The following is a 27,883-nucleotide window of genomic DNA, read 5'->3' on the forward strand; positions in this document are numbered from 1 at the left end:
TTCCTTTTCTCCAAGGCCATTCCACCATGAATGTATTCAATCTCATCTGATCTCAGAAGCTAAGTATGGTCAGTTCTGGTTAGTACTTGGATGGAAAACTGAACTTTGATCTCCAAAACAGCCCATCTTTCAATACTGTCCCCTCATTAAAATGGTGGGATCAAAGTTACCTGTGGAAAAATGAGCTCAGAAGGAAAGCATCAGCCAGCCCATCCTACTGTTGATATAGCCTAGAAAAATACTTGTATTTAATACATGTTCTTAGAGACCTGTACAAATATGAAAATAAGCCACATGTCTAGAATGTTCTTAATAATTGTGAATTCATTGAATAGAAAACTACGGTGTTAGAGATGAATAAATTATTGCATCATTGTCAACATAGAGGAACCTCACAAACATAATGTTGAGCCAAAAGAGCAAATACAGAAACATGTTTTTAATGTATAATTTATGCAAACTGAAGAATGCACTTTATAGTCTAAGCATGCCTACCTGTGAAGTATAAGTATGAAGATGTTCAGAGGCATGATAAATACCAAAGTCTGCTTGTGTTTAACTCTGGAAGTGGAGAGGAAAGGTGAGTGTGAGGCATGCATGGAGGCTTCAAAGTTTTAATGATATTTTATTTTTATAGCTAGGTATTGTTTTATTAACATCTGTTTATATCTTATATTCAATTCATTGTTGTTGTTTTGTTTGTTTTTTTACTACACAAAGGTTTGTTGATCATTTACTATGTGGCAAATATGGCTTAAGGCAATTGGGACATCAATGAACAAAACAGATAAATAATTACTGCCTCTCTGGAGCTTGTGTTATAGAGGAGAAATACAAAAGACAAATTTAAAAAATTATAAGTAAAAATAATATGTGGTATGTTAGAAGGAAAGGTGTAGCAGCATTAGAATGGATGGCAGTACAAGTGATAGAAGGAACATTCCCTCTGAACAATGTAAGCTAGGAGGTATCATTGTGGTAGCATTTTACAAAAACATAAAGGAAATAAGGGAGTATGAAATATGTTGAAGTAAAAACATTTTGGTAGGTACAAGAGCCAGCACAAAGCCTTGAGACTTGATGGATTAGCAATGATGACAACATAGTTGGCTCAGAATTAGTCAAAGAGAAAGTAGCAAAAAATGAGGCCAGACATATTATGGGTGGTGGCCAAAGTTATTTTATGGAATTGAAAGAAAAGGTAAGGATTTTTATTTTTACTCTGAGTGAAATGAGGAGCCAATGCAGGACTTTGAGCAGAGAACTGACATATTTTTACTTACTTTTTAAAGTATCAGTCCAACTGAGGTGTGAGAAATAGAATATATGGGGACAAAGACATAAGTGTGATAGCCAGTTAAAAGGCTACTGAAGTAATCAGGGCAAGAAGATTTGGACTGAAGTGGCAGTACAAGAGCTGGCAAGTCCAGGAATCAGCTTCTGCACAGAGGCAGAGAACAGAGGGGTGCTACCAGAGGGGAAGGGAATGGGAGACGGGGTGACAAGGTGAAAGGATTGAAAAGTAGAAATTCGTAGTTACAAAATTGTAACAGAGATGTGAAGTACAACATAGGGAATACAGTCATGATATTGTAATAACTATGTATGGTGTCAAGTAGGTACCAGGGGCAGGGGAGGTTCCATTTTGTAAAGTACATGATTATCTAACCGCTATGCTGTACATCTTAAACCAATACAAAATAACATTGAATGCAAACTGTAATTGAAAAATAATTTTTAAAAAATGTAGTCAAATTCATGACAATAAATTGAGACAACAGGATTTCTAGATAGACAGAACATAGAATATGAGGGGGAAAAAAGAGTCCAGGAAAAACTCCAAAATTATGGCAGTGGCAAAAGAATGTCCTTATAAATTGACTTAAGGAATACTGGGTGTATTAGTTTGCTAGGGTTGCCATAACAAAATACCACAGAGTGGGTGCCTTCAACTTCAGCAATTCACTTTCTCACAGTTCTGGTGACTAGGAATCTCTGATGAGGATGTCAGACACTTTGATTTCTTCTGAAGCCTTTCTCCTTGGCTTGCAGGTGACTGCATTCTGTGTGTTTATATACTCTTTCCTTTTTGCACATGTTTGTTTAGTGTCTCTCTGTGTCTTAACCTCTTAGTATTATAACTACACCTGTTAGATATTGAATTAGCGCCCACCCAGATGACCTCATTTTACCTTACTTCCTCTTTAAAAGCTCTGTTTCCAAATACAGTCACACTTTGCAGTACAGAAGGTTAGATTTTCCATATATGAATTGAAAGAGGGGACACAATTGAGCCCATAACACTGGGTTTGGGTATGAAAGATGAAGGAGTTTAAGTACTTGTTAATTTAAGATTTGCTCAACAGATGTTGAGTAAGCAGTGTGAAACATTGGTCCAGAATTCAGGGAAGAGATAACAGCTAAAGATATAAATTTTAGTGTTATCAGCAGTGGAGGTTACAGCCATGAGACTTGGAGAGATCATCAAAGGGGTAAGGATAAGGAGAAAAGAATAAGGACCAGAGTTGGAGTGATTGGGTTTCCCAAGAGGAAGTAACCAATGATAAGCAGGAACTAGCAAAGAAAACTGATGGTAAACTATAAGAAGAAAATTGAATAAACCATGAAAAAAAACAAGAAATGGCACAAATGATAAAGAATATATGTAGTAAGTATTGCTGATAAATCAAATAAGATGAGGTCTAAGACTTGGTCACTGAATTTGTCAATGTTGAAGGTCACTGGTGAAATTTGTTAGTGTGACATTGGTGAAGTGGTGGAAGACAGAAGCTTAAGTGAAGTGGGCTTAGAATGAATAGAATCAAATGACATCAGAGAAATGGCAAAGTGAGTGGTGCTTCCAAAACCTCTTTCTGAAATTTCAACAAATTCAACAACTAGAGACAGAAAAATAATTACAGGAGCATCTGAAATACACATACATCAAACAAAGTTATGATTGGGCGAAAAGGTGACTGAATATATAATCCACTCTGAAGGAAATAAGATGGAGAATGGAGTATTCTGCTTCCCTCACTGACCTGAGCAAGGGCTGCTTTCACTTGGAACTGAGAGAAAGTGAGGGCTGAGGGTGCGGAAAAAGCAGGGCTAGGGCAGAGCCATTCAAGCCAAGGAGAGAGTGTGCCCATGGCTCAGCCTATGCGGAGCTAATGCCAGCAGCAGATCCCGGCAGAGGTGGGTGAGCCTTGTTTATTCCTGATATCCTGGTAGGCGAGCACGGGGAGTGTGCAAGTGGATCCACCTGGCACTTCGGGCGTAGGTGCCCATGTTCCTGGACAGAGAGGCTGTGTTGGAGACTGTCAGCAGTGCTCTCTGCATGGGCTGTTACCAGAGTCTCTGTATAATCCCAGTGCCCCGAATGGCAGTGTGTGTAAAGTGCGTGGAGAACCAGCTTCCCTATGGGTGCAGCGCTTCTGCCAGCTATACAGGTGAACAAAGCACATTCCTGGGAAAGAGAATTGTGAAAGTGGAGGGGTGAAGGGCACACAGACAGCCACTTGAGAGCAGATCCGCTGAGGCTGAAAGGAGCCTAATCTACAGTCTGCTCACTGCTCAGCAGGTTTATGCTGGTGGCTCTGGCAGACAAAGCCTACTTTCCCAGGCCTGTGATTTAAGGGGACCTGGAGGAGGGACTTGATAGTTCTCAGGGCCTCTTGTTCAGCAGGCAGTGGCTGGGGTAACTTTCAGCCAGCCAATACAGGTTAAAAAGTACAGTCCCACAGAAGAGACTTCAGAGAACAGTGCAGAAGTTGGGCAGGCTGTGCTGTAGGCTTCCCAACAAGGGAGAAGGCTGTGGAGAGCAGAGCCATGGAGCGCTGAGGCAAATTTAAGTAGAACCAGAAATCAGCTCACTACCCTGCCTGCTTGGGGTGGTGCCTCTGGTAGACAAAGCTTTTATACACAGAGCTGTGTTTTGAACGAACCTGAAGAAGGGACATGGTAGCTTTAAGGATCTCTTATTCTGCAGGCAGTGACTGGGGCATCTTTCTGCCAGCTGATACAGATTATAAAGTGTAAAAAACCTGAGGATAATAGACCATGGAGCACTGAGGTATACTAGACATGCCAGAGGCTCACAGAAAGACTCATGAGAAGCAATCAGCTCCCAGCCCTGCCTAATTATGCTGACTGCTCTGGTTGGCAAAGTCTTACCCAGAACCCTGCTTTGAGCAGGGATAGGGTGGATTTGGTAGCTCTTAGAACCTCTCACTCTCCAGGCAGTAGCTGGCACAACCTCACAGCTGGATCCCCAGGCTGCTGGTTCAGGAAAGAGAGATTTAGGAAGAAGCTCAGGAGAAATGGACTCTCCCATTGTCGGAGCCTGCAAATGCTGACTAGCCCCATCTACCAACGGGACCAAGGCCTAGTTTATGTCATCACCATAGCAACACATCAAATGCAAATTTCAGGCTAAGAGTGCCACAGGGGCAGAACTTGGGGTACAGTGCTACCAGCCAAAAAGATAGAGAAGAAAAAAAAAGAAAGAAGATAACCTCTCAAATCCAAGAAATATCTACAGTCTTTATAACTTTTCCCATTTTTTATCTTTTTTTTTCCTCTTCCACCATGGCCATTTTATCCTCTTTTTGTTTTATTCTTTTCTTTTCATTTTGACCTTTATTACCCATAGGTGTTACATTTTCCATTTTTTTTCTTTTAAGGAGTGTTACATTCCAAAAACTGAACTCAATTAGTTTTTGTTTTTTCTTTCTCTTTCTTTTTGTTTCTTCTTTTCTCTTTCACTTTTTCTCTCATTCAAATCTCACCCACAAAACAAATTAATTTATTCTTGATCCAAATTTTTTTATTGTGGCATTTTGTGGATTCTTGCCTTGTTTTTTGCTTCTTTGTCACCCCCCCCTCCCAACTCAGGCTCTTTGTTTTACATATTTTGTTCCACTCAGCACAATCGAATATTTAGTTTTTCACTGCATTTTCTCTAATTTTTTTAATCAACTCCTATTAGTGTTATTAAAAATACAACTCTCAAATGCAACTAAGAAAAAAGAAATTGAATATCATGTATACAAAAGACAAAGATGTAGCTCAGATAGATGAGGAAAAATCTAAAGAAAAAATTTCAATAGCTTGGAAATATTGGAGTTAAATGACAGAGAATTTAAAATTAAAGTCCTAAAAGTACTCAGGGATATACAAGAAAGCACAGAAAGGCAACTTAAGGAGCTCAAAAAACAATTCAATGAACAGAATAAATACATCACTAAGGAAATTGAAACTATGAAAATGAATTAAACAGAGAAGAAAAACTCAATACATGAACTAAAAAACAAGATAACAAGCTTAGCCAATAGAACAGGCCCAATAGAGGAGAGAATTAGTGACATAGAAGACAGGCAATTAGAGGCACTACAAAGAGAAAAGGAGAGAGATTCATGAATTAAAAAAAATGAGAAATCCCTACAGGAATTGTCTGACTCCATCAGAAAGAGCAACATAAGAATAATGGGTATATCAGAGGGAGAAGGGAGAGAAAATGGAATGAAGAACATATTCAAACAAATAATAGACAAGAACTTCCCAAGCCTGTGGAAAGAACTAAAGCCTCGAATTCAAGAAAACAGAACACCAAGTTATTTTAATCCTAACAAGCCTACTCCAAGGCACATCATAATGAAATTGGCACAAAGCAATGACAAAGAAAAAATTCTCAAGGCAGCCAGAGAAAAGAAGAATACAATATATAAAGGAAGGCCATTAGATTATCATCAGATTTCTTAGCAGAAACTCTACAGGCTAGAAGAGTGTGGACTCCAACATTTAAAGTTCTGAAAGAGAGAAGCTTCCAGCCAAGAATACTATACCCATCAAAGCTATCCTTCAAATACAAAGGAGAAATAAAAACATTCACAGATACAGAAAAGATAAGGGAATATATCACCAGAAAAACCCCATGTCAGGAAATACTAAAGCAGGTTTTCCAACCAGATACAAAGAACAAAAAAAAACCCAAATTACAACTAAAAGCTCCATCAAGATTGAAATAAAAACAAGATTAATCTGTGACAATAAAAATAAAACAGGGAAGTGGTCAAAGATCAACAGGGAGGATGGAGTGCAGAAGCACTCATGAGATAATGTACTACAATGAACATGATATATATCCTTTCCATTACTTAATGGTAACCACCCCTGAAAAAACCACCACAGAAACACATGGCTTGAAAAAAGAAGCAACAGAGGAAAGAAGTATGGATTACAACCAAACAAAAACAAATGATAGAAAAAAAAGAGAAGAACCAAACAAGATACAAAACTGTCAGAAAGCAATATATAAAATGGCAATAGAAAACCCTCAAGTGTCAATAATTACACTAAATGTAAATGGATTGAACTCACCAATAAAAAGACACAGAGTAGCAGAATTGATTAAAAAGAAAATCCAACGGTATGCTGCCTACAAGAAACACATCTAAGCTACATGGATAAAAACAAATTCAAAGTGAAATGCTTGAAAACAATACTCCAAGCAAATAACATTCAAAAAAAAGCAGGTGTAGCAATCCTCATATCTAACAATGCTGAGTACAAGATAGCTAAGTGAAGACAAAAATGGCCATTTCATAATGATAAAGGGGACACTGAATCAAGAAGATATAACACTTCTTAATATATATGCACCAAACCAAGGAGCACCAAAATATATAAGACAGCTACTGACTGACCTAAAAACAAAAACTGACATAAATACAATTATACTTGGAGACCTCAATACACCGCTGATGGCTTTAGATCATTCATCCAAACAGAAAATCAATAAAGAAATATTGGCCTTAGGCCTGACCTGTGGTGGCACAGTGGATAAAGCGTTGAGCCCTGGCCGGTTTGCTCAGTGGTAGAGCGTCGGCCTAGCGTGCGGAGGACCCGGGTTCGATTCCCGGCCAGGGCACACAGGAGAAGCGCCCATTTGCTTCTCCACCCCTCCGCCACGCTTTCCTCTCTGTCTCTCTCGTCCCCTCCCGCAGCCAAGGCTCCATTGGAGCAAAGATGGCCCGGGCGCTGGGGATGGCTCTGTGGCCTCTGCCCCAGGCGCTAGAGTGGCTCTGGTCGCAACATGGCGACGCCCAGGATGGGCAGAGCATCGCCCCCTGGTGGGCAGAGCGTCGCCCCTGGTGGGCGTGCCGGGTGGATCCCGGTCGGGCGCATGCGGGAGTCTGTCTGACTGTCTCTCCCTGTTTCCAGCTTCAGAAAAATGGAAAAAAAAAAAAAAAAAAAAAAAGCGTTGACCTGGAAATGCTGAGGTTGCCGGTTCGAAACCCTGGGCTTGCCTGGTCAAGGCACATATGGGAGTTGATGCTTCCAGCTCCTCCCCCCCTTCTCCCTTCTCTCCTCTGTCTCTCTTCTCTCTCTCTCTCTCTTTCTCTCCCTTTCCTCTCTAAAATGAATAAATAAAAAAATTAATTAATTAGAAATATTGGCCTTAAATGAAACATTAGAACAATTGGATATAATAGAAATCTATAGGACATTTTATCCCAAAGTGCCAGAGTATACATTTTGCTCTGGTGTACATGGAATATTCTCAAGAATCGACTATATGTTGGGCCACAAAAATAACATCAACAAATTCAGAAAGATTGAAATTATACTAAGCATATTTTCTGAACATAAAGCTTTGAAACTAGAATTCAACTTCAAAAAAGAGGTAAATAAACCCACATATATGTGGAAATTAAACAACATACTTCTAAAAAACGAAAGGGTCAAAGAAAAAAATAGAAGCAGAGATCAAAAGATACATACAGACAAACAAAAATAACAATATGATTTATCAATCTCTGAGATGCAGCAAAAGCAGTAATAAGAGAAAGGTTCATATTGCTACAGGCATATATGAAGAAACAAGAGAGATCCCAAGTAAACCACTTAATTTTACATCTTAAGGAACTAGAAAAAGAAGAACAAAGACAACCAGAAACCAGCAGGAGAAAGGAAATAATAAAAACCAAGGCAGAAATAAACAAAATAGAGAACAGAAAAACTATAGAAAAAAATCAATAAAACAAGGGGTTGGTTCTTTGAAAACATCAACTAAATTGACAAACCCTTGGCAAGACTCATGAAGAAAAATAGAGAAAAGACTTATATAAACAAAATCCAAAATGAAAGAGGAAGAATCACCACAGATAGCATAAATAAATAAAGAATTATTGTTGAGTACAATGAGAAACTATATGCCACCAAATTTAACAATCTAGAAAAAATGGATAAATTCCTAGATCAATACAATCTTCCTAGACTGAGTCATGACAAAGCAGAAAGACTAAACAGACCCATAAGCAGGGAGGAAATAGAAATAACTATCAAAAACCTCCCCAAATATAAAAGTCCAGGGCCAGACGGCTATACTAATGAATTCTATCAAACATTCAAAGAATATTTGGTTTCTATTCTACTCAAAGTCTTACAAAAAATTGAAGAAACAATACAGCCAAACACATTTTATGAGGCCAACATAATCCTTATACCAAAACCAGCAAGGACAACACAAAAGAAGAAAACTACAGACCAATATCTCTAATGAATACAAATGCTAAAATACTAAACAAAATACTAGTAAATCAAATACAATAACACATTAAAAAAATAATTCATCATGATCAAGTGGGATTCATCCCAGAATCACAAGGATTGTTGAACATATATAAAATGGTTAATGTAATACACCATATCAACAAAACAAAGAACAAAAACCATGATTTTATCAATAGATGCAGAAAAGGCATTTGATAAAGTACAACATCATTTTATCTTTAAAATACTCAACAAAATGGGTATAGAAGAAAAATATCTCAACATAAAAAGGCCTTTTATGATAAACCATCAGCTAACATCATATTAAATGGCATAAAACTGAGAATTTTTTTCCTAAAATCAGAAACAAGAGAAGGTTGTCCACTCTATACATTCTTATTCAACGGAGTGCTGGAAGTTGTAGCTAGAGTAATCAGACAAGAGAAAGAAATAAAAGGCATTTATATTGGGAAAGAAGAAGTAAAGGTTTCACTTTTTGCAGATGATATGGTCCTATACATTGAAAACCCCAAAGATTCCACAAAAAGACTACGAGAAACAATAAACCAATACAGTAAGGTTGCAGGATACAAAATTAATATACAAAAGTTCATTGCCTTCTTATATGCCAACAATGAAACATCAGAAAACAAGTTCAAAAAAACAATCCACTACATGGTTGCAACAACAACAACAAAAATACCTAGAAATCAACATAACAAAGAATGTAAAAGACCTGTATAATGAAAACTACAAAGCATTCTTAAGGGAAAATGAAAAAGATATCATGATATGAAAAAATATTCCTTGTTCTTGAATAGGAAGAATAAATATAGTAAAAATGACTATATTACTCAAAGTGATATACAAATTTAATGTAATTTCCATCAACATTCCAAGGTCATTTTTTTAAAGAAATGTAACAAAAAATCATCAGGTTTATATGGAACTATAAAAAACCCCGAATAGCCAAAGCAATCCTAAGGTAAAAGTATGAAGCTGGGGCATTATAATACCTGACTTCAAATTATATTATAGAGCCACAATAATCAAAGCATCATCGTATTGGCAACAAAATAGACCAATAGAACAGAATAGAAAGTCCAGATATAAAACCACATATATACGGTCAAATAATTTTAAATAAAGGGGCCAAAAACACACAATGGAGAAAAGAAAGCCTCTTCAAGAAATGGTTCTGGGAAAACTGGAAAGCCACATGCAAAAGAATGAAACTCGACTACAGTTTGTCCCCTTGTACTAAAATTAATTCAAAATGGATCAAAGACCTAAATATAAGACTTGAAAGAATAAATTACATAGAAGATAACATAGGTACTAAACTCATGGACCTTGGTGTAAAGAGCACTTTATGAATTTGACTCCAAAGGCAAGGGAAGTAAGGCAAAGATAAATAAATGGGACCACATCAGACTAAGAAGTTTTTGCACAGCAAGAGAAACTGACAACAAAATAAACAAACAGCCACCTAAATGGGAGTTGATATTTTCAAACAACATCACAGATAAGAGCTAAATATCCAAAATATACAAAAAAAATCTCATAAAACTCAACAACAAACAAGCAAACAATCCAATAAAAATATGGGAAGAGGACATGAACAGACACTTTTCCCAGGAAGAAATACAAATGACCAACAGGTATATGAAAAGATGCTCATCTTCATTAGTTATTATAGAAATGCAAATCATAACTACAATGAGATACCACCTCACACCTGTTAGATTAGCTGTTATCAACAAGATAGGTAATAATTAATGTTGGAGAGGCTGTGGAGAAAAATGGAACCCTTATCCACTGTTGGTGGAAATGTAAAGTAGTACAATCATTATGGAAGAAAGTATGGTGGTTCCTCAAAAAATTAAAAATAGAACTACCATATGACCCAGCAATCCCTCTACTGGGTATATACCCCCATAACTCAAAAACATTGGTACATAAAGACACATGCAACCCCATGTTCATTGCAGCATTGTTCACAGTGGCCAAGACATGGAAACAACCAAAAATCCCTTCAATAAATGAGGATAAAGAAGAAGTGGTACATATATACTATGGAATACTACTCAGCCATAAGAAATGATGACATCGGATCATTTACGACAACATGGATGGATCTTGATAACATTATACTGAGTGAAATAAGTAAATCAGAACAAACTAAGAACTATATGAGTACATACTCAGGTAGGACATAAAAATGAGACTCAAGGACATGGACAAGAGTGCGGGGGTTACCAGGGATAGGAGGGAGGAAAAAGAGGGAGGCAGTGGGGAGAGGAGAGGGCCACCAAGAAAACCAGATAGAAGGTAGAAGGTGACAGAAGACAATTTGACTTTGGGTGATGGATATGCAACATAATGAAATGTCAAAATAACCTGGAGATGTTACCTCTAAGCCAATGTACCCTGATTGATCAATGTCACCCCATTAAAATTAATTTAAATAAAGAATAGAATCAGAGAAATTGAAATTAGAGTAAAAATAATTGTTTTAAGAAATATGGTTCTGAAATGGTACTAGATGGGGAATATGGAAAAAGGGGGAGATGTGAAGGAGAAATTTTTTATTGTTAAGACAGAAGAATAATAATATGTATGTGTGCTGATGAGAAAGATCCCATAGAAAGTAGAAAATTGATGATGAAGAAAGGAAAAAGGAAATTGCTAGAGTAATTTCTTCAAATAAATGAGTGAAAATACAATATACTAGAGAGATTATCTTTCAGATATAAAGAAGAAAATATAATTACAGGCATATAGACATGATATATATATGAATATACTTTATATATAATACCTATAATATCTATATAATGTATTAGTATATTATGTATTTATTTATATATAGTTCAGACTGAAGTATACTTTATATATACTTTACATATAATGTATAATATATACAATTTATAATGTACTTTATATACAATACATTCTTTATAAATATAACATATACTTTATATATAATATGTATATATGTATATTATATAGTAATATAATATATATTATATATAATGTATATTTATATTATATACTTATTTACATATAGATAAGGTATTTCAGACTTAAGTCCCATTAATGAATAGTGTTTTTTCTGCACCTCCATTTCATTCTTCTGGAAAATGCCTGTACATAGAGGTGGGTACTTTTGAAGAGGCATGTGGGCTGCCCATTGACCAGAGGGATGAATGTATCATTTATAGCAGTTTATAATTAGTGGTCCAGGTATAATTATGTGACCACTCAGTATCCTTCTCTGAATTTTACAAATAGGAACTGAGGAAAGATACTCTTTTCCTCCTTAATCACAGTACTGCAAAGTGGTAAGCTTGAAACTTTTTACCATATTGATAAGCTGTTCTTGAGAATGATGCCGAAAAAGTGTCAAAGTGTGGAGACGGAGAAGAATATGTTCCTGACATTGTTTGTGTCCATGTTCTGGTTATCCTTAAGGTCATTTCTACACACTCCTTCTCAGTAACCTGACCTGTGAACCTCTTTTTTGGTTTAAGCTAATTAAGGTATTCAAGGACCTACATAGCTGAAGCAGATGACATTTCTGATTTTCTCTATCATATTTGTTCTCTGTGCTTCACCCACACTAAATTACTTGTAATTAAAACTAACCATCACTCATCTTCTTTTCTCACAACTCCTATTCTAATAATCAACCAATTCTTTAGCCTCCATAAAGTCTTTCCTGAGTCAGACCCTTATCTCCCCCATTCCAGTTCAAGCCACCTTATTTCTTACCTTATTGAATGGACAAATGATTCTTAATTCTTAACATTTTTTCTAGGTTTCTCCATTCTGTTTACTCTACTTGAAGTAAAAAGTACCTTCTCTCCTTCCTATTTTGAAAATTCAGAGAAGGACACTAAGTGGTCACATGATTATACTTGAATCATTTACTATAAACTGCTGTGAATTATGTATTCATTCCTCTTCTCAATGGGCAGCCCACATCTCTCTCCAGAAGTACCTACTTCTTATCTACTTAGCCAAAAAATGTTCCCTTTACTAGACAGTAAAGGTGAAGTGACTTCTCCCGCATTAAAAGCCCTTAGACCTCATTTATGTCATTTGCATTATTTTTACTCTGCTTCAGTTATTTGAGAACTCGTATAGGGTGATAATCATTGAAGTCAGAGCAGTTTCAGGCAACGTTGTTGCATTGGCATCAGCTTGTAAATACAATGCTCTTAGTAAATATATACTTATATATACTTATATAGTTTTATATTAAATATTAAATATGTAAGAGAATTTGATGTGAAAAATATTAAGAGCTAGAGGTCATGATATTCTCTATTACTACTTGTAAGGAGACTTTTGGCAAATATTTTAATTAATAACAGTTGGTGACAAGAAATAATGAGGCCCTGTTGTCTCAGTAGTAGAGTGTAGACCTGGTGTGTAGAAGTCCTGGGTTCGATTCCCAGTCAGGGCACACAGGAGAAGTGCCCATCTGCTTCTCCACCCTTTCCCCTCTCCTTTCTCTTTATCTCTCTTCCTCTCCTGCAGCCAAGGCTCCACTGGAGCAAAGTTGGCCTGGCTGATGATGACTCCATGGCCTCTGCCTCAGGTGCTAGAATGGCTACAGCCACAATGGAGCAACGGCCCAGAGGGGCAGAGAACTGCCCCCTGGTGGGCATGCTGGGTGGATCCCAGTCAGGCACATGCGGGAGTCTGTCTGACTGCTTCCCCACTTCTCACTCGGAAAAATACAAAAAAATAAAAAATAAAAATAAAGATGAGAATGTACGCCATGTAGCATCCTATGTTTACATTACTTTATGCTCCCTTTTCCACTCTAGCCTTGTTTAAGACTGAGAAAATTAAGTGATAATGAAGGAAAAGAATTTGGTATTGTGGCATTTCAGAAAAGAACATGGATATGCCATTATTTTAGGATTGTAATTTTCTTTCTATAGAGAAAGATCATTATGACCTCTGTTTAAGATAGTCTTTGTGAGCAGAAAGATATCAGTTGATCTTTCCACATAATTATTGATCTAGCAACTGCTATCCTTGCTTTGTAAATATTGTATAAATTTGGAAACTTATTTGATTAAATAAGAGCTGCTGCTATGAAGCTTATAGGTTAATTGTGTCTATTCAAAAAATATGTTTACTTTAAAAATATGTTGCTAAAAATTTCTGGGTTTGGTTACAAATTTATTTTAATACAGAAATGCTATTTATCATTTTAAATTAAAGACTGATAAAGAGATAAGCCACTGACTTTTACACCTTGAACCACTTATGTCTCTACTTTATGAAGGGACACTAACATAAAATGGCAAAGATTAAACAGCTAATGATTGTCTGAGTAAAATAGTCTTTTCAGGGTTAACATTAATACTAAACATTAGAAGATTCTAAACTGAAAAAACTCTAGCCCATGATGGTCCATTCTCAAAATTTGATTTTACAGATGGTGAAACTAAGTAATAAAATGTATTATCCTGTTAACCTATACTAAGAAATCCCCATTGCATGCTAAAGTTAATAGCTTTTCACAGCTACAAAAATGAAAAAGCAGCACCATTAGACTAATAATGCCATATGATCTGCCATATAATGCAAAAACCAAATGTCTTCCTGAAGAGAACAAAATGGGAATTTGGTTCTGTGGTTATGGAATGTTATGTTCCATTAGGATGATCTTATTTGGGCCATTTTTACCCTGCAATAATGAAAGCTTTGCATGAGTAACCTAGGAGAGACTATGGTCTTTGAAACTAACTTTTTATTACTGCCAAATAAATCTCTTTTAAATATGTTCTCTGTGAGGCAATCATGACATCCATTGGCCAACTGGATCTGGGGTTATGCCTGGATACTTTCCACGTTGCACGTGGTTGTCAGTTTGAATTGTGTATCAACTACCCGTCATATTTGGCACATCTGTACTTAACATTGGCATTAATTTTACCCTATTGTTCTAATTGCAGTACTTTGATGTAATGACACCATTCAATTCACAGATGGTACTGGTGGGGGGTTTTCCCAAAAAAATATAATGTAATTTTAATTTGGAATGTGAGAATGCCAAAAATAAGAGCTTCATTGATTAAGTTATCTGAGCCTGCTAAACAGTTGAAACATTTGAACTAAATAGGGAGAACTGGGGATGAGAACAGCAGGTTTCAATACCATCTTCCTGCAAGAGTTTTGTTTTTTATTTTAGTCTGTGGGGTTCATAAGACTTATTTGCTCACAAAAAACTGACTTACTTAGGAAAAGCAAAATAAAATATAATTTTCAAAAGAATAAAGTAATTTTAAAAAATGAACTCATTGGTTGGTTTGGTTAAGAGGTCTTCAATTTGAAATTAATTTAAATTATTAAAATTTAAAGTTATTGAAAGTATTATCACAGATTTGTTATGCATATTTATTTTTTAAAATGTTTTCCTGGAATTTCACTCACAATTTTTAATGACAATATAATTATAAAATAATGCCTATCATATTTTTATAGATATTTTATAGAATCAAATCAAAGGAAGGTTAGTTAACTTTCCGAAGGTCACAGGACTCCTCGTTGATGAAGGAAAGACTAGAATACAGATTATTACATTTCCTTTGAGTGTATTTTAGTTTTGAGTTTAACTTATTTTGTTAAGTCATAAACTGGTGTCATATTGTTTCAACAGTAAACAGACTATATTTCCAGTAAGGCAAGGAGTGGTGAGGTGTTAAGTGTAAGACTTGCACTTAGCTTTGGAATTGGTGCTGGGAAGGGGAAAACATTAAACCAAAAGAACAACTAATTTTAGTAACTGACCTAGAAAGAAAAATAAAAGCTCGAGGAAGTCATGGAGAGAATTGAGAGGCATTTGACTGTATAATGAATAAAATCCCAAAGGACTATGCCACTAATCATTAATTTACTTTAGTTAAATAGAAGAAGCCAAGATCTCAATGACCTAAGAGAATTCTAACATGGCTAGGTATGTTTAATAAAGTGATGGGATGGTAGGCACATTGATATCTATCTATCTATCTCTCTATCTATAGATTTTTTTTTTTTTTTAGTAGACTTGGATGAAGGGTCCCAAGATAGAGTTTGGTGTGTTCAACACCTGGGAAGGTCTGCACTTTATCTTAATTCCCAGTCTAACCCTAGGGCTATTGCTGAGCCCCATAAGAAAGAGAATGCTGGCTCAATTCAAAAGATCTATTTTCTAAAAAATATTTAATAGTCTTGAGGACCACAAGTAGTACTTTCCTGGCATATAGAGGACAAACTACTCTCCACAAAGTTCTGGGTGGAAGACAAAGTGACTTCAGTTCAATGAGATTTAAGAAATGCTATTATTTGGCAGCACACCTATTGATGGTATTGAAAGCCAGATCCCTTGCTCTAGGGAAAAGTAGGAACAGACTAGGTATGATTCACAAAAAGGCTTGTAAATTGGAGATAACAGAAGAATGCCTCAGAACATTAGAACATTACTCTTGGATATATCTAAGACACCCTGAAGTTCTGTCAGACATAACTAAACTTCAAGAGTGAATAAAGAGCTTGTTCTTCAGTTTATTTACAGATCCCTTTTCCCTGGTTTCAGTTACCCATGGTCAACTGTGGTCCAAAAATATTAAATGAAAAATTTCAACTACAAATAATTCATTTATAAGTTTTACTTTGGACACTACTGTAAGCATCATGATGAAATCTCATATCATGAAGCTCTGTCCCAAGTTGTGAATAATCCTTTTGTCCATTGTCTCCATGCTGTATATGATCCCTGCCCATCAGTCATTTAGTCAACATGTCAGTTATCTGATAGACTGTCATGGCATTGCAGTGCTTGTGTTTGAATAACTCTTGTTTTACTTAATAATGGCCCCAAACACAAAAGTAGGGATGATGGCAGTTTAGATGTGCCAAAGAGAAGTTGGAAAGTGCTTCTTTTAAGTGAAAAGGTGAAAATTTTTGACTTTATAAAGAAAGGAAAAAATATGATGAAGTTGCTAAGATCTACTATAAGAATGAATTTTCTATCTGTGAAATTGTGTAGAAAGAAATAAAGTTTGTATTAGTGTTTTTATCTCACCTCAAACTGCACAAGTTATGACCACAGTGTGTGATAAGTGTTTAGTTAATATGGAAAAGACATTAAATTTGTGGCTGCAAGATGTTAACAGGAAAGGCTGGTGGATGACAGCATGCTGCTCCAGAAAACACTGAGCCTGTACTAGGAAAGGCTTCAGCAAGGTGCAGCTGAAACAGGTGACCACATTCACAATTTATATTATAATATATTGTTGGGATGGTTCTATTTTATTATTAGTTACTGTTTAATCACTTACTGGGCCTAATTTATAAATTAAAGTTTATCATAAGTATGTATGTGTAGAAAAAAATAGTATCTATACTCTTTGATATGGTTTTAGGCAGCCACTGAATGAGAGTCTTAGAATATATACTCTGAGGATAAGGGGTGATTATTATATACTAAAAAAAATAAATTTGAGTTTTAATTTATTCTAAAACTCCGAGGCTGGAATGTTATGGAATATAAATTTTAAGCATCCAGAATCTCAGGATAGTGGTCTCCCTACACTCTGCCCCTTATCAATGGTTACAGGAAGCACCAGCCCATGAAAATTGCCAACTTTTATGAGTTAGCATGAAGGATGGTGCACTCTGTAGTAGGGTATGATAGTCACCTGGCCTGAGAGGCTCTAGAATCATTCAATTGTATGATTCACTCTGAACATACTTTTGGAATTGTCCCCTGTACCTTTTGTCAGCTTCTTTCTCCAGAGCCCTCTATTGTTTGCATGAGGCCTAGCTGCCTCTTTATAGAAATGCTACCCATCATGCAAAACATACGAAGTTTCCTTTCCATCCCTCGGAGTTGCCCATAGAATTTCAACATCAATCCACCTCAGATTTTATCTCTCTTATCTTCAGTGATCATTATTAAAATGATAGCCTACCCTTGATTTTTCCAGATCATGACCTGAGTGGTAAATTAGGTGTCATGAAGTTAGTTGGAGTCTCAGTTGGGAAAATGCCAGTCCTATCTCAGTGTGGCTTTTCAGATTTAAACATTCTTCTAAGCAATGAGCTCCATGGAAAGCTAGTGTGGAGAACACATGTGTGCTAAGAACACAGCCTCCCCTGAAAGGCTGTGACTCACAGCTGGACGCTCTGATAATACTGCAGAGGATCATGGGAAGAGGGGCCATGAAAAAAGAGGGGTTCATTTTTCTCTTAGAAGAGATGTATCTTAAATTTAAACCAAGCATCCTTTCTGAGTAAGTAAACAAAGTTAAAGGATCACTTTGTTTTTCTATTTTCACCACTTTTTAGTCATTATCTAAAAGTTATTTCTCTTTCATAGATAACCTACCATACTTTTATTTTATTTAGATATATCTGCTTCCATATCTTTATTACCATAATTTTCTAAAAAGGTTTTATCTTCAGGTATATATATTTACTTTACATATAGGCATGCATGTGTGTGTATATACAAACTTCCTCATCTACTGCCAACAGTTATTGCATTCTAGTTAATTTTCGTGCAGCTGTTAATTAAAGTGGCCATTACAAGATGATTTAGCATATAATTTTAGAATAGCATACTGCAAGTTTGAAACATCTACACCTGTGTTTACCTGAGTACTAGAACTGGTTTTAGGGAAATCCAGATGAGACCCAGGTGCCCAACCCACTTTGTTGCAATATTTACATTTTGCACTAAATATGTTTATACCACACATTTCTAGTTACACAGTCCTAATTATGATGAACAGCATTTCTATACTTTTCTCTGGGAAGTGGAATTTTTTTGCTTTAGAGAAGTAAACTTACTGTAGTGCCAATTTTCAAGCCTTATTGGAATAAAAATACTGGAGTATTGCTCTTCAAATAGTCTTATCTTAAGGCTAGTTTTAGATAATTAAAATAGTAAAGCATCTTTCACATAAAATCTGTAAGAGAAAAATATAATATCAAGAGATGGGAATGCAAAATCTCAATATATGATCAAATGAACTCAAATATTATTAACATGTACATGGTTTTTTATTGACAATACTAATAATAGCACCTTGTGACATTAAATGTTTGATTTTATTTGCAACACCGAAATTTTTGAATAAGCTGTGGCTGCCTTTCTTTCTACTTCATTCATTTGACATTTATTTTTCTGAGAATGGAGAAATTTTGAAATAAGACCTCCCAGCTAAAAAATTATGGTTATTAGGTTATCAGATTTTACAAATTCAGGTGTGTTTCTATTAATTTTCCAAAATAAGTTCTAAATTCATGATACTTGATATACCAGGTTATTAAGTGACCTAGCATTTTTCTGAGTAGCCTAAAACATAGTTGCCAAACTATTATAGGTTTGATCTCATTGTCTGACTCATCACACTGACTTTTCAGTAGCTAAAACAAAAACTCCTGTTTCAGCTGTTCTTCATATGGCCAATTATTTATTTAGACCAAACTTAGGGGTCCTTCAATCAAGATGTGCTCTATGTAGCCAGTCGTGAATGTATTTTTAACAGTTCTATGGGAGTGTTGGTTAGCTTTAGTAATTTGTGGTAAATGTGAATTGAAACCCTTCAACTATTTCTTCCCTGAGTTTCAGATGTACATAACATTGATTTCCTAACTTGTCTATATAGCAAGGGTTTTTTTCACACATAAGAGTACTTTTAATGCTACTTGATTCAGCATGCATCATTTTGAATGACATGAAATCATTCACTGTGCTGATAATAAGACCATATCATTTCTCTGACATTATCTTAAGTGCTATTCATGTCCTGAGATTTAAGAAAATATTTCAGCAATTTTATAGTCTCTATAGTAGATGTGTATGCTAATAATAACAGTATTGTCTGTGACTACTAAGCTTCTTTATAGGAAACATATTTAACTGAATTAATTATAATAGAAATGAATGAAGGCTACTCAAATAATTTTCTTATAACTTTCTTTATATATTAAACAATGCTTTTTCTCTAATAAAGGTAGGAACAACATAAATGCAAAATGCTCTTTATTTTATGCCATTTTAAAATGAAACAAAACTTACATTTTACTGAGGTCACATCTTTTATAATGATGCTCTTTATGTACTCAAAGTATGTTGTAACATAAAACCTTGATTAGTTCATTTTGTCTTAATGTCAACCCATTGTGCTATACCAGGGGTAGTCCACCTTTTTATACCTACCGCCCACTTTTGTATTTCTTAGTAGTAAAATTTTCTAACTGCCCACTGGTTCCACAGTAATGGTGATTTGTAAAGTAAGGAAGTAACTTTATTTTATAAAATTTATAAAGCAGAGTTACAGCAAGTTAAAGCTTATAATAATAATTACTTACCAAATACTTTATGTCGGATTTTCGCTAAGTTTGGCAGAATAAATCTTTATAAGACAATTTACTATAGTTAAATCTATCTTTTTATTTATACTTTGGTTGCTCCGCTACCGTCCACTATGAAAGCTGGAATGCCCACTAGTGGGCAGTAGGAACCAGGTTGACTACCACTATGCTATACTTTGATTTTTTCATTTCCATCAATTAAATATTCTGACAAATACGAAGACTGATTTTTTCATATTTGGAACACAATGCATGATATATATCAATTAGAACAAGATAAGTATGTTTTAAATGAGAATCAACTGGCTCTAATTTATGTCATGAAGAAATGGAGACTAAAACTGCAATTTTTTGAGTGATTACTATGTTTCAGCTAAGCATCTTACATCTTTTTACTAATTTATTCCTCATAAAGTATCATATAATTTTTGTTTTAAAACTTAGGAAAACAAACTTTAGAGTGTTTAAATAACTTTTTCATGTTTTTTCCCAAGTACATTTTAATGGAATTTCTTGAAATTATACATTTATTTTTATTCATTTATTTTTTTAAAGAATGACTAATTTATTTATTTTATTATTATTATTTTTTTTAGATTTTATTTATTTTTTTTAAAGAGGAGAGAGAAGGGAGGAGGATCAGGAAGCATCAATTCCCATACGTGCCTTGACCAGGCAAGCCCAGGGTTTTGTACCGGCAACCTCAGCGTTCCAGGTCGACACTTTATCTACTGCAGCACAATAGGTCAGGTCATTCAATTTTTATTTATGAGATCACACTCAATTTTGGGGTGAAAATCACCTGCAAAGTATATATAACAAATTTCTCATATACCTGATTTTAAACTTCCCCCTCAAACATTGGTTACATCTATATGTCAAGTAACATCAAGCTAAATTAAAAATGAGTCAGTGTTCTTAGTATAATCACTGGTAGACTTTTTAATTAACCTGCCAGTTCTCTCAGAAATAGTTTCTTCTGCTTTATAAATAAATGATAGTAGATTAAGCATTCTTAATTTCACTGATTTTTAGTAAAAAGAAAAAAAATTATACGATCTGAAGAGAAACTTAAGTATCTTCCATTGTTTTTTTTTATTGAATGTAGTTACTGCAGTTTCACATAATGTGAGTACTGCAACATGTACACAAGAACTTGCAAAGCTCTCCTTTGTGTAACTTCATTATGTAGCTGAGATATAGTCTCTATAATGTATAATGTTGGCTTTCTTTTTTTTTTTTTTTTTTCTTTCCTGAAGCTGGAAACGGGGAGAGACAGTCAGACAGACTCCTGCATGCGCCCGACCGGGATCCACCCGGAACGCCCACCAGGGGCGAAGCTCTGCCCACCAGGGGGCGATGCTCTGCCCCTCCAGGGCGTTACTCTGCCGTGACCAGAGCCACTCTAGCGCTTCAGGCAGAGGCCAAGGAGCCATCCCCAGCGCCCGGGCCATCTTTGCTCCAATGGAGCCTTGGCTGCGGGAGGGGAAGAGAGAGACAGAGAGGAAGGAGGGGGGGTGGAGAAGCAAATGGGTGCTTCTCCTGTGTGCCCTGGCCGGGAATCGAACCCGGGTTCCCCGCACGCCAGGCCGATGCTCTACCACTGAGCCAACCGGCCAGGGCCAATGTTGGCTTTTTTTACCTACTGCATGGGTCACCCATGTTAAGCTACTCTTCTGTTTATTGTGTTTCATATACTGGCACGAGAGTCAATAGAAAACAGAAAAGAAAACAGATTATCTCTAAGATCCCCTATGAATTTTAATTTGCAGAGCTTATTTAATAATACCTCAAGGATAATTCCCTATGCGTATCATAATTTGGGCTGTTAACTAGAAATATTACTGTACAATATAAAAAGAAAATAAAAACTACCAATTATGGAACATCTACTCCGGAACAGGCACTGTTCTCTATGCCAAGGGTCAGCAAAGTTTTTCTGAAAAGGCCAAATAGAAAATATTTTAGTCATTGCAACCTATTCAGTCTATGTAGCATCTACTCAGCGATGCCATTGTAGCATGAAAGCAGCATTAGAGAAGAAGTAAATGAATAAGCATGGATGTGCTCCAATATCATTTGCTGTTGTAAACACCAGCAATGGCCTGCATTTGACCAATAAGCCATAGTTGGTACCCTCTGCTATATATGATACATCATACATTACCTATAGTCATTAGAACAAACACTGAAGAATAGTATTGTTAAATTTGTTCTATAGATGAAGAAACTGGCATTCAGACATTTTTAGTGTACAGTATATAAGATCTCATTGTGAAAACAAAACTGACCTCCATTAAGTAAATTTGATACAAGAAACTACTAACAGAGTGTCGGAAATGATGAAAAGCCAACCAGAGAACAGAGAGACAACCCCAAGATCAGCAACAAGAGGAAGTTGCTACCATCCGAAAGGAGGCAGTGACATTAACAGCACCCAGGAGATGTCTATCACAGAGATCTCGGAACAGAAGTTACTATTGGGGAGTCTGCAGCAGAAAGGAGAGAAGATATTTTGGCATTCTTCCTGCCCTCCAACCTTCTGCCACATTGGTGGGTCTTAACTGCATTATAGTTTGCAGATTATCAGCCTCTTGAGATACAGTGTGGAATAGGGAATTAATTGCAGAACACACAAAAAATTACAGTAACGTAATAATAACACTGTCACAGTTAGAATCTGTCTTCCATTGTATTACAGTATAAGTATAGTTTGCCTCTTCTCCTCTTTCAGTTTACATAGGTACTGTTTCTTAAACCCTTAAAAATATAACCTTTGAAATCTTATTATTTTGTTATTGTTGAGAGAGAGGAAGAAAGAGAGAGAGAGAAGCATCAACTCGTTCTACTTTAGTTATGCAGCCAATGATTGTTTCTCACATGTGCCTTGAATGGGGATGGAACTGGTGACCGCAGGGTGGACAAATGGTATATAAAAATATATGAATTTAACTCAATTGAACATGAACAATAAGGGTCACAAAAAATGGCTGCAGGAATGACTGAGTCATTTACTCAGGGTGGGATAAGATACTCTGCTGCAGTTTCCCCTGAAACCAGGGAGGATGGTCTTACCACTTGATTGCTGGCCTAGTTAATTATTCCAGAATGTGGTGACCTTTCCATGTTCTTAGAGGCTATGCAGGAAGGACCCTTGTGTAACAACCTCCAGCCAAAATTTTCCCATAAAATAGATAAGATTTCAAACCGACCCTGAAGCTTAGAGAACTCCTCCTCATTGATGCGCAGTGGTTGGCCAATGTTGGAGCCCAGGATGAGGCTTCTCAGTCTGGTGATGTGTTCCTCCACGGTGTGGCAAAATTTGTGCATATTGTACATATTCATAATTCTCTTTTTCTTAGTATGTTGCTTTAAATAGCTATTACTCTATAGCCCAGGTTGATGTTTCTCTGTCTGGTGATGTTGTGGAGCTTATCATTGTGTTGATTCTTTTTCTTTATTCTACTTTAGGTTACATAAGTTCAAACCCCTTTTGATTTTGCCTTGATTATTTTTATCATTATTAATCATAATAAATTTCCCCCTAAAATCCATCCATGAGTAATTGTATGTACAACACACGGGGCTGCAACCTCATGCTGAATTGGCGACCTTAGTTTTCAAACTGGTGAGATCAGGGCTTGAGTTGTGCCCTGCACCACCACCAGCCAGGCTGACTCTTAAAATCTTTAGCTTTATTTTATTGCTCTCAGAGTAAAAGATATCTATTTTTGTGAAGAACTAAAAGAGTATTTCTGTTAATTTGCCAATGCATTATTTCACAATGTTGGAAGGAATGTGCTTACAAAAAAATTAGCTCCTTGTTTTTAAATTATGTACTTAAGATTTCTACCGAATATATACATATAAGATTTTCTGATTTTCATTTGATTGTTAATTTGGTAGATTTTCATTCCCATTAAGTCTCAGTCTCAAGAGATTATTTTCAAGACATATAAAATAGGACTTGAAAAACTGACAGTCTTAGTAGTATCTGCATACATTGTTTAAAAGGTGGTCATCCCACTGTTTGCTAGAGTCATTTCAAACATATGAAGTCTGCATAACAATAAGTGAACAGTTAACCTTAGGGTTCCAGGGAGCTGCAAGGAGGTGGACAATAAGTGTGGATACTCAGATATTATCATTTCCTCCTGGATTTTCTACCCTCTTGGAGAATGCTTTCAGTTACATTTCAATATGGAAATATTGCATTACCCAAAGATCCAGAATTAAGATAAATAACATCATGACTACAGCAAGCAAATCATGAAAACCCCTAGACAGATGTAGAACACTGTAGCATCACACAAAGGAGAGTCTTAATTTCCATGGGGACAAAAAAGAGACATTGGGAACTTTGAAGCATATCTTTTTTGTTGTTGTTGTTGTTACAGAGACAGAGATAGGGACAGACAGACAGGAAGGGAAAGAGATGAGAAGAATCAATTCTTTTTTGTATCACCTTAGTTGTTCATTGATTGATTTCTTATATGTGCCTTGACCAGGGGGCTCCAGTAGAGCGAGTGACCCCTTGCTCAAGCCAGCCATCTTGGGCTCAAGCCAGCATCTTTGAGCTTCAAACTGGTGACTTATGGTCTCAAGTCAGTGACCATGGGGTCATGTCCGTGATCCTACACTCAATCCAGCAACCCTATGCTCAAGCCAGCAACCCTATGGTCAAGCCAGCAACCCTATGCTCAAGCCAGATGAGCTCGTGCTCAAGCCGGTAACCCTGGGGTTTCAAACTTGGGTCTTCCGCATGCCAATTCCATGCTCTATCCACTGCTCCACTGTCTTGTCAGGACGTATTCTTAACCTGGAAGTCTGTAACTTATATTTAGCCATAATTAAATATATTAATGCCAAACTTAGTTTGAATTGTAAGCTATTGCAGATAGAAAGACTGAGGATTCTCTGCAATTAGAATTCTGACAACTGTAAGAATAAAAGGATTGTTGCTGTAGCAGCTGGCATGAAGCAAGGAGAAGGCCCAGAGAACAACGCTGAATCTGCACTGGGGAGACAATGTTTACTTTAGCCACACTCACCTCCGAGGTCCTAGGAAGAAATTAAACAAAACCACACCATTTATTATTTATCATCTACTGCATATTTATTTCCTTTAAAATGTCCTAGAGAATAAACAGAATTTAGTTCTTAATTTCAGACTCTGGCTTACCTCTGTTCTGAATGGAGACTGAAATTTTCCCTTGGTCTCAAATCAAAAGAAGAAATTTAAATGTTATTGAAGGATACTATTTGGACAAATCCAACTAGCAATAGCTAATAAGTTCCTTTTGCCCACTATGAATGAATTAAGGGAACTGAATAATGTAGTCAGTATGGGCATGGGTCTGGGTTTGTGGGTTTGAATCCTGCTTTGCTACTCACTAACTGTGGGCGCATTGTTAATTCAATTTATTTATTCTCTCTATGCCTCAGTTTTCTCCTCTAATGTGGGGAATATGATGGTATCTCTCCATACTGTTGCTGTAAAGATTAACCAAGGAAAACATTCTGATACAGTGCTTCTAAACTTCAATGTTCATATGAATCACTTGTAAATCTTGTTATAAAGTAATTTTTCTTTCAGTAGGTCTGGACTGAGGACAGAAATTCTGCATCTCTAACAAGCTCTAGATAATGCTGAAGGTGTTGGTCTGTGAATCATATTTAGAGTAGCACAGATTCATAAAAGTGATTGGCATGTAGTAAGGTTTAAGTAAGTGTTATATACAATTATTATTCTTGTTATACATTATTATTATTAAGCAACATCCATTAGAGAATGATGGCTGTGAGGTCAGTTGGCAATAGGGGAAGGTCACATGAGGAACCACACATGCCTATGACCGCCAGAAGAAACGGCCACACCCATGCCCACCAAAAGGAATGGCCTAGGAGCATTTTGAAAAAGGGCAATTGTTTTTCAGCCAATGAAATTTTGCCATCCACCACCACCCTACCAACACTAAAATTACCCCCCAGGCAAGAGAAGCTGCATGACTTCCCTGGCCCCTGTCTTGCGGACCAGTGAATCTCGCCTGGGATGCGCTCAAATAAAGCTTTTGCTTGTCTACACTTGGTGGCTATGTCGTTCTTTCTTCCTCGGCAGAAAATACCTTACAGTAGTTTAACTTTTCTCATACTTAGCTGGATGTCATACATTATGTACATTATGTTGCAGACTGTATCTTCAAGAACAGTTACTTTTTCTGCCTTATTTACCTCAGGGTGAGTTTTTTGTTTGTGTGTGTGTTTTCTCGGACACCTTCCTTTACCTCATCACTTACTGGGAGGGATCTTCATTCTCTCAATTATTACAGAACATACTTTCTGTAACACCTTTGCAAGGTGACTATGTACCATTCCTTCACAACTTATCTACTGTGTAATCATTTTCCCCTCCAAATCAAATGTATGTTCTGATGTCTTATCAGCCTTCTGGATCAAGTACTTTTCCTAACCTAATGCCCTGCATATGTTAAGTGCTAAGTGTGTTTATTTTACTTGGAGAAACCATTGCTTGTCCATATGCCCTCTTTTCTGAAATGAGCTGACACAGATTGGGATATGGGGCCCCTTCCCATGTGCAATTCTTGGGATAGCTGTCTTAGCATATTTATTTCTCCAAACCAACTTGAGAAACACAACACATTCATTTTCATTAGTAGAGAGAGCAGTAGAAATAGGTTAATAGGTTCCTTCCAAAAATATCTGTTATGACTGTCAGAATCCTTAAAGCTACCTACAAAAGATTTGAGGATAAATGATAGATATTGATTCAAATGTCCTGTATATACCTTGTGAAATACAAGTTCTTCTAATTAACCCTTTTGATCTTTTGAACACTTTTTAATTTATCGCTTTTAGAAAGAGAGAGCAATGGAAAGAGAGAGAAACATTGATTCTTTTTTCTACTAATTAATGCACTTATTGGTTGATTCTTGTATGTGCGCTGACTGGGAATCAAATCCTTAATCTTGGTTAATTGCAACGACACTCTAGAACCAAATGAGCTACCCAGCTGGGCAATCCTTTTGTTCTTTCCTGTCTCTGCTGAAAATCTAAGTAGTAGCTTTATGTCTGAGTCTGTGCTAATGATCAGAAGATTTTACTAAAGACTTTTTCTTTTTTAATTTGAATTGAATCTTTCTACTGTTTTTAATTTTATATATCTGAACAGTTTTGGAAGGGAACATAATTGTGTATATTCCAGAGTTGTGAAGACCTAGAAATGGATCTCCTCTTCACCACTTCCTGGCTTTGAGGCTTAACAAAATACCTAACTTTCCTGTTCCTTATGAGAGAAAGTAATAATTAATGTATATGTGTACAGTTACTTACACAAAAATGTATCAATGAATCTGTTATATTTTATTATATATATTTTTTTCATATTTAGGAAAACCAACTTGAAGTTCATGATTAAGAGATGTTTCATTAACAACTATATATAAATTTTGTACTCACTAAAAATCAAAGCTTTATTCTAAACACATAATTTATTGATCAATGAGCACTATATATCAAAACAGAGTAAATGCAAGGTAGATTCATGTCCTAATTTTTATAATAATCTCATGGGATAGAGTTAGTTATTAAATTGAATTATTCTAAAAAGTGATTTTTTTCTATTTTTTGCTTTACTTCTTAAAGAACTACATGTATTAAGACTTGGATTTTAGCCAGTCAAAAAGAGTGAAGAAAAAGAAAGAGGAAGGAAGGAAGGAAGAAAGGAAGGAAGGAAGGAAGAAAAAAGAAAAGATGGTAGCAGCAGAGCAGGGGAGGAAGAGAAAGAAAAGGAGGGAGGTGGGGAGGAACAGAAAAGAGAAAAATTTCAGAAACCAATTGTGTTGAGAAGCCGAAAAATAGCAATTCGGTGAAACTTCTCCGGAGAGAGGACAAATAGCACAACTTGACTTTCATGCGACCCTTAATC

This window comes from Saccopteryx bilineata, chromosome 1 (genome assembly GCF_036850765.1).
Source record: "Saccopteryx bilineata isolate mSacBil1 chromosome 1, mSacBil1_pri_phased_curated, whole genome shotgun sequence".
Classification (NCBI taxonomy): Eukaryota; Metazoa; Chordata; class Mammalia; order Chiroptera; family Emballonuridae; genus Saccopteryx; species Saccopteryx bilineata.